This window comes from Nannospalax galili, unplaced genomic scaffold, assembly GCF_000622305.1.
Source record: "Nannospalax galili isolate Female #2095 unplaced genomic scaffold, S.galili_v1.0 scaffold5383, whole genome shotgun sequence".
Taxonomy (NCBI): Eukaryota; Metazoa; Chordata; class Mammalia; order Rodentia; family Spalacidae; genus Nannospalax; species Nannospalax galili.
This window is the reverse complement of record NW_008349609.1, coordinates 24,337-32,486: the sequence shown is the minus strand read 5'-3', so window position 1 is coordinate 32,486 and position 8,150 is coordinate 24,337. Positions and strand designations below refer to the sequence as shown.

At 44.7% G+C, this 8,150-nt stretch overlaps 1 non-coding gene across 1 annotated transcript; it reads left to right on the top strand.

The window, feature by feature from the left end:
• Positions 1-6,841: 6,841 nt before the first annotated feature.
• Positions 6,842-6,945, top strand: LOC115072676. Its single transcript, XR_003851706.1, has one exon. It is a non-coding gene; the product is annotated as a U6 spliceosomal RNA (small nuclear RNA).
• Positions 6,946-8,150: the final 1,205 nt, after the last annotated feature.

Here is an 8,150-nt window from a genome sequence, read left to right as displayed (position 1 = left end):
AAGGCTACAGACTTTTGTAGATTAATTTTGTAACCTGCCACTCTACTGAACTTGTTAATAATTTCTAGGATTTTTCTGGTGGAAATTTTTGGCATCTCATATATAATATCATATCATCTGCAAAAAGGGATAATTTGATCTCTTCCAATTATTACTCCTTTAATTTCCTTCTCTTGTCTTATTGCTCTTGCAAGACTGGAGGGAGGGCAGGCCCAGAAGCAGTGTTCCTGAGGACATGAGAAGGAACTGAGTTGCTCTGGATGTACGGGATCAGGAAGAAGCAGTGGTGGTTCCCCAGGTGCCTGGGGTGCCAAGACAAGGAATGGGACAGTACCCAGGCTAGGAGGAGAGACTGGCAGGGGAGATGGGAGGGTGAGTGAGGCTGGGGGAGTCAAGGCTTGGAGGGCCCAATCGACTTACCCTGGAGAGAGAAGCCTGCATGTTGGAGAGAGGCCTGCGGGTCCTGCAGACCCAGGGGGAAATAAGGTAAGGAGCAGTAGTGGGAGTTTGAATGAGGTAATAATGGATATGATCAAAAAAAAACATTGTGGGCTGGATGTGGTGGTGCACACCTTTAATCCTAGCACTCCAGAGGCAAAGGCAGGTGGATCTCTGTGAGTTCAAGACCAGCATAGTCTACATAGTGAGTTCCAGGACAGCTGGGGCTACTGGGAGACCCTGTCTCAAAAAGACTTAAAAAAATTGTGTAAAACCAGAGGGAACCATATTAGTCTAACAACCTGCTGACAAATTACACATACATCTAATTCAAGGAACAAAATATATGTCTAGTCAAGGTTTATCTGAGAACCTTTGGTTTTTGCCCAAGCTTACATAGCGCATGGTGACTAAAAGTACCAGACTGGTGGAGCTAACCTTCTTGGATGTTTAACAGCCATACTTTGAGGCCTATACTAATCTGGTAGAGGGACTTAAAGGACAGTTTTTGCTCCTTGCCCTCCAAGGCCGACTAAGTTCCAGGGGACTATGGAGCATCTCTCAAAATGTTCTGTAACTGTGGTGAGTCACCTGTCTTCTTCTTCGGGCAGGTCTGGTGGCAGACCCCACCAGATAGACTTGAACCAGTGTCCAGTCTACAAAGAGGCGAGTCAACATGGACAAAACATTTCCTCCATGCTTCCAAGTAAAGCCAGCCATGGTCAAGCAGGACCTTTGGCTTATCTTCACATAGATGGAACTGGTAAAAGAAAGGAGCCAGGGGCTCCTCCCAAGTCCATGTGACCCCTGAGGAACAGATCCTCAAGTGACCATAAGAGTAAAAATAAATTGGTTTATTTGGGCCAACTGTATGGTCTTAACACCCAAAAGGAAAAGTTTAACAAAGATTAAAGTGATCAGTATAATTCTTTAAGAGTCCATGTATGTAGCTAAAGGCTACATAACAAGAAACAATGCCAGACAGGAGATACCTTCCTTTGAGTTGTTGGCCAAGGTGGCCCAAGAGACTCCCAGACAGTGACGCAGCATAGAACTGGGAAAATGAACAGCAGACCCCAATCTTTTTTTTTTTTTTTTTTTTTTTTGAGACAGGGTTTCCCTGTAGCCCCAGCTGGCCTGGAACTCACTAAAGGAATGTTAATGTTGGCAACTGATTGCTGCTAGATGAGGAAGAGCTGATCTTCCTAAAACAAAGAACTCTAGATAGGCTGACTACACTCAAAGTGCGGACTTGCCCTGGGAAACAGCTGGGGGCACCGACAACACAGTGGACAGTAACAGGGATGACAGAGTATATGGGCTCCAGTGTGGGGGAGGGGGGGGCTATGGAAGGGTGACATTTGGGATGTGGCTAAAAAGGTGAACAAGATTGTTTGGGATATTCTGTATGAAATACAAAAAAAAATTTTTTTAAGATAAAAAAAACATTGTGCATGTGTGCATGTTCGTGTGTGTGTGTGTGCGTGTGTGTGTGTGTGTGTGTGTGTGTGTGTGTGTGTATGTCATGACAGGTGTGGAGGTCAGAGGACAACTTGCAGGAATTTGTTCTTTCTACCATGTAGGTTCTGGGGATCGAATTCAGGTCATCAGGCTTGGTGTCAGGCACCCTTACCCACAGAACCGTCTTGCTGGCCTCCTGAATTTGGTTTTGAAACAGAGTCTCATTATGGAACTTGCTATGCAGACCAGGCTGTCCTTGACCTTACTGCAATCCTTCTGCCTCAGCCACTCATGTGTTAGGAGTGCAGGCATGCACCACCATACTCAGGGCACTAATTTGTTTTGAGGCAGGGTCTCACTATGTTGCCCAGGATGGTCTTATACTCCTGGGCTTAAGGAACCCACCTGCTTCTGCCTCCTGAACAGCTAGGACAATAGCTCTGCAACTGTCTAAAATTCAGAATTCCTTTTCTTTTGGGGCTGTGGGGGAAGGTTGAGGCAGGGTCTTACTATAGAGACCTTGCTGGTCTGGAACTTGCTATGTAGATCAGGCTGATCTTGAATTTGCTGCAGTCCTCCTGCCTCAGCCTCCTGAGTGCTGGGATTACAGGTGTGTACCACCACTTCTGGTTCTAGATTTCAAAAATTCTAGTGACTATTAGCACTCAGGAGGCAGAGGTAGGCAGATCTCTGTGAGATCAAGGCCAGCCTGGTCTACAGAGGGAGTGACTCTTAACCGTTGAGTCATCTCTCCAACCCTGTTTTTGTTTTCTGTCACCATGCTCTTTTTTTGTTTGTTTGGTTTTTTTGGGGGGGCGTCTTTTTGAGACAGCGTCTCCCTGTAGCCCCAGCTGTCCTGGAACTATGTAGACCAGGTGCTAGGATTAAAGACATGCGCTGCCACACCCGGCTACCATGCGCTTTAAAAAATTTTTTTTTAAATTATTTTTATTTTATGTGTATGAGTGTATTGCCTACATGTGTGTAAGTGCACCTGTGTCATGCACACAGAGGTCAGAAGAGGGGGTTGGATCCTCTGGAACTGGAATTATGGATGGTTGTTAGCTGTCATGTGGGAGCTAGTAGCTGAACCTGGTCCTCTGCAAGAGCAGCCAGTGCTCTTAACGGCTGAGCCATCTCTCCAGGACCTTGAACAGGGGCGTTTACTAATGTTATATTCTAGCTTTCTCAGAATTGTAGTTTAGTAAAGACAGATAATTTATCTCTTTAGTTCACAAGTCTTGATGCTGAAAGGGACAATACTCACCAAGTTCCATCTTAGGATCTGTATTTGGAGCCGAGAGCCACAACTGGTTCTTATTCACAAGAGACTGAGACCTTGATCCTCAGTGTGATGCTGTAATGGCTGTTTTACTAGATAACTCCTCTGAAGCTGGGTGCAATTTTGCATGTGAGAGGAATCTAAACAAATTTTGAGCAGAGGGTAGAAGGTGACAGATGAAGGATACCTAAACAAGTGGTGACTGTGTCTCCTCTTCTTCTTCTTTTTTTTTTTTTTTTTTTTGTAGTTTTTGAGACAGCCCCAGGTTGGTCTCTAACTTGCTGTGTAGCTGAGGTTGGCTTTGAACTTCCTGCTGCCACCTCCTAAGTGCTGAGATTGTAGTCTTGGGTTGTCACACTGGGATTGTCTCCTTTTGAGTCCGGGTGGGCTCTAAGTGTTTTCACCAACATTCCAAGCCCAAAGAATTCAGACTGCTAACTGCTACATCCTGTGTCCTAGGGAACAGTTGTCTCTTGGAGCCCTGAGACACTGGTGCACTCTGCTGTAGATCACACTGAAACTATATGGAGGGGACAGACCGAAACATAGCCGGCTTTCTACTGTCCCTGCCGTGGCTCAAGGCATGAGAATACAGCCAAATGAATGCCACTGAGGGACCCCACTTGACTTCTTGACTTATTTTTTCAAGAACAGTTTACTGAGTGCATGGCAAGAGAACAGAGGGCTGGTCAGTAACTATTACAGAGTACTGTCTGTCTCCCTAGTTGACTTCATGTGAGCAGACGTGACTTGCCTAGCTCTCACTGAATTCCTGACCCACAAGATTGTGGGAAACAATGAGATGGTTATTGGTCTAAGCCACTAAACGTTGTTACTCGGCACTAGGTAGACATATCAATGACCTTCATGTTAGATCACAGAGGCTGCCCCGATAGAGGACACCATCCATGCTTTATGCCCTATCTATTCTGTAGCTCAGGTTGGCCTCTAACTCACAGTAATCCTCCACCTTGATCTCTAGAGTTCTGTGATTAAAGCTATATGCCTCCAGTTCCAGCTGTTTGGTTTTTTTTTTTTTTTTTTTTTGAGACAAGATCTCATTATGTATCCCCAACTGGCCTGGAACTAGCTATGTAGAGCAGACTGGTCTCAAACTCACAGAGATCTCCCGGCTTCTGTCTCCCAAATGCTGGGTTCAAAGGCAGTCCATAAAGGATTGTTTGGTTTTGCCTGAGTTCAATTCCTTGCACCCACATGACTGCTAGCAACTACCCATAACTCCACTCCCAGGGGATCCCTCTTCTCCTTAGGCATTGCATGATATGGGTGCATTTACATACATGCAGGCAATATACTCATGCACATAAAAGTAAAAAAAATTGTTTTGGTCTTTTTTAGACAGGGTCTTTCTGTAGCCCCAGCCAGCCTAGAACTCACTATGTAGACCAGGCTGGCCTTGAACTCAGAGAAATCTGCCTGCCTCTGCCTCCAGAGTGCTGGGATTAAAGGCGTGCATCTCCACGCCCCACTGTAAATAAAAATTTTTGAAAATTAATTTATTTTTACTTGTTGTGTGTGAGTGTTTTGTAGCTGCCATGTGGGTGCTGGGAATCGAGCCCAGGCCCTCTGCAAGAGCAGCTAGTGCTCTTAACTGCTGAGCCATCTCTCCAGCCCTGATAAATTTAAAAAAAGACCCCCCAAAAATAATAAATAAAAAAGGATAATCAGAGAAGCTGGAGTTTAGAGCAGTGTGTGTGTGTGTGTGTGTGTGTGTGTGTGTGTGTGTGTGTTGAGAGGTGGGGATGAGAGGATGAAAGAAGATGCTAATTCTAATTCAGGACTGGTAATGGGGGATCTTGAAAGCTACCACAGAGTTTGGACTCCATCCAGGTAAGCTGTGGGAAGTTGTTGAAGTTTTTCTTTCTTTTCTTTTTTTTTTTTTTTTGCTCTGTGTTTTTAATCAGGAGAGTGACATGATTAGGTGTATGAACCATCTGAGTAGAAGTGAATGAATGGAGGCAGAGACGGAGTTAGACTCACCTTCAGTTTTCTGCTAGGGAGGCCTGCACTAGGACTGGTGACTGTGGGGATGGAGGAAAGGGCATGGGGACTACCCGACTGGCACTTACATTTCAGAGTCAATATCCATTTTCTGTAGCACTTTTTTTTTTTTTTTGTTCTTTTTGAGACAGGGTCTCCCTGTAGCCCCAGCTGGCCTGGAACTCACTATGTAGACCAGGCTGGCCTCAAACTCACAGAGATCCACCTGCCTCAGGCTCCCAAGTGCTGGGATTAAAGGCATGTGCGACCATGCCCAGTTTTATAGTACTTTTTAAAAACAATATCTTGCTATGTAGCCCAAGCTGGCTTTGAACTTTTGATTTTCCTGCTTTGGCCTTCTGAATTCTGAGAATACAAATGTGAGCTAAAGTGCCTGGAAAAAAAAAAAGCAGCAAAAGTTGATTAGAATTTCAATGATGGTGAGAGGTTGGGATGCTGCAGGTCTAGAGCCTAAATATTTATCAGCCGCCACCCTCCTCCTCCCCCTCCTCCTCCCCCTCCTCCTCCTCCCACTCCTCCTACTCCCCCTTCCCCCCGCCTCCGTCTTTTTGAGACAGGGTCTCCCTGTAGCCCCAGCTGGCCTGGAACTCACTATATAGAACAGACTGGGCTTGAATTTACAGAGATCTGCCTACCCCCACCTTCCAGTGCTGGGATTAACGGTATGCGCCACCACGCCCAGCTTATTTAGCCTTCTTGTGAGGCATTCATTTCTCACCTGTGTGTCTGACCCACATTCTTCTAATTATCATGGGAAATCTTTTGGGATGTATTAACAGACCAATAGCTTCTACCAATCTTACCAATCAAGGTAATGTCAAGGAATGTCATCAGATACAGCTGCGGCCCATCTTAGACGTTTAGCTGCTTTCCTATAACCCACCTACCTGATCCTTCCACCAATGCATTTAAAAAATGTTTTGATTTATGACTTTCTTTGTTCTGTTACTATAGAAACTTTATAAAACATTACCATGTTGGGACATGGAATTTGGGGTAACTTAACTCTATGTTTCCAGGCCTGGTCACTCATACTTAGCTCCAGAATGAATTATCTCTTATCCCCTTTAAGATGAGAGCTGTGGGTTTTTGTTGTTGGTTTTTAAAAAATTTTATTTATTATTTTTATTTTATGTGTATGTGTGTATTGCCTGCATGTACATAAGTGCATCCATGTCATGCAATGCCCCGGAGCTCAGAAGAGGCTGTTGGATCCCCTGGGACTGGAGTTATGGAGAGTTGTTAGCTGCCATGTGGGTGCTGGGATTCGATCCCAGATCTTCTGCAAGAACAACCAGTGTTCTTAACCACTGAGCCATCTTTCCAGCCCGTTTTATTCTTATTTTATGCGTATGACTATATTGTTTGCGTGTATGTACGTGCACCCGTGTCATGCAATGCCCACGGAGGCCAGAAGAGGGCATCGGATCCTGGAAGTGGAGTTATGGTTAGCTGTTAACCATCATACGGGTACTGGGAACCAAATCCAGGCCCTCTGAAAGAACAACCAGTGCTCTTAACTTCTGAGCCATCTCTCCAGCCTCTGTATTTTGTTTTGTTTGGCTGTTGTTTTAAGATCATCACAAGCATGCACCACAAAACCTTGCAGGACATAATAATTAAAAAATAATTAAAATCGTGCTTGATTCAACAGCACATATACTAAAACTGGAAGGATGCGGAGATTAGCACACCCCCTGCACAAGGGTGACATGCAAATTTGTGAAGCGTTCCATATTTTTTTGAAAAAATAAATTAAAATGCTACTTGTTTTTGACAAGACTAAAAAATTCCTTTCTCCTCCCTCTCCTTTGTGTGTGTGTGTGTGTGTGTGTGTGTGTGTGTGTGTGTGTGAGAGAGAGAGAGAGAGAGAGAGAGAGAGAGAGAGAGAGAGAATATCTAGTAGGTAAGGATCACCTAGAACTCATTATGTTAGCCCAGTCTGGCCTTGAATTCTCTTCAATCCTCTAAGCCCCCCAAGTGCTGGGATCACAGGCCCAGCTAAAAAAGCTCTTAAGTTGGAAAGTTTGGAGCCCTGTCTGCAACGTTGTGTTCTCCTCACAGAGCAAATCAGATACACCAAGGCCACCAGAGGACTTGCATGTCAACAGTTGGAATACTTTTGTATTGTCTTGGCCTGCGTGTGCGTGCACACACACACACACACACACACACACACACAGAATTAAAAGCAGCTGGGTGTGGTACTACATGCATTTGATTCCAGCACTCGGGAGGCAGAAGCAGGTGGATCTCTGTGAATCTGGGAGCATGCATGGCCTACACAGTGAGTTTTAGGCCAGCAAGGGCTACATAGTGAGACCTTGTCTCAATAAACAAATAAACAAACAAATAAATGGGAAACCCCACTTGTATCACCCATGATTAGTTGCAAACTCCCTAAATTTTCTCTCTCTCTCTCTCTCTCTCTCTCTCTCTCTCTCTCTGAGACAGGGTCTTACTATATAGCTCTGGCTGGCTTAAGACTTGCTATGTAGACCAGGCTGGCCTTGAACTCAGAGATCCTCTTGTCTCTGCCTTGTGAGTGCTGAGATTGAAGGTATGCAACATTGTGCCTGGTTCTAAACTCTGTTTTCAATTAATTATTTTTGTTTTATGTGCATGAGTGTTTTGCCTGCATGTGTGTGAGTGCATCACATGCGTGCAGTGCCTGTGAAGGCTAGGAAAGGAATGGGAGGGTCCCCTGGTGCTGCAGTTATAGATGGTTGTTAGCTGCCATGTAGGAACTAAACCCAGGTCTTCTGAAAGAGAAGCCAGTGATCTTAAGCACTGAACTATCTCTCCATCCCCTAAACTTGGTTTTTAAATTAAAATTTTATTTTTTATTATATTTATTTATTTAGTATGTATTTGTGTGTGCATGTGTGTAGGCATATGTATGCCACGGTGCTCATGTTGGGGAGGTCAGAGGACTACTCTGGGAATC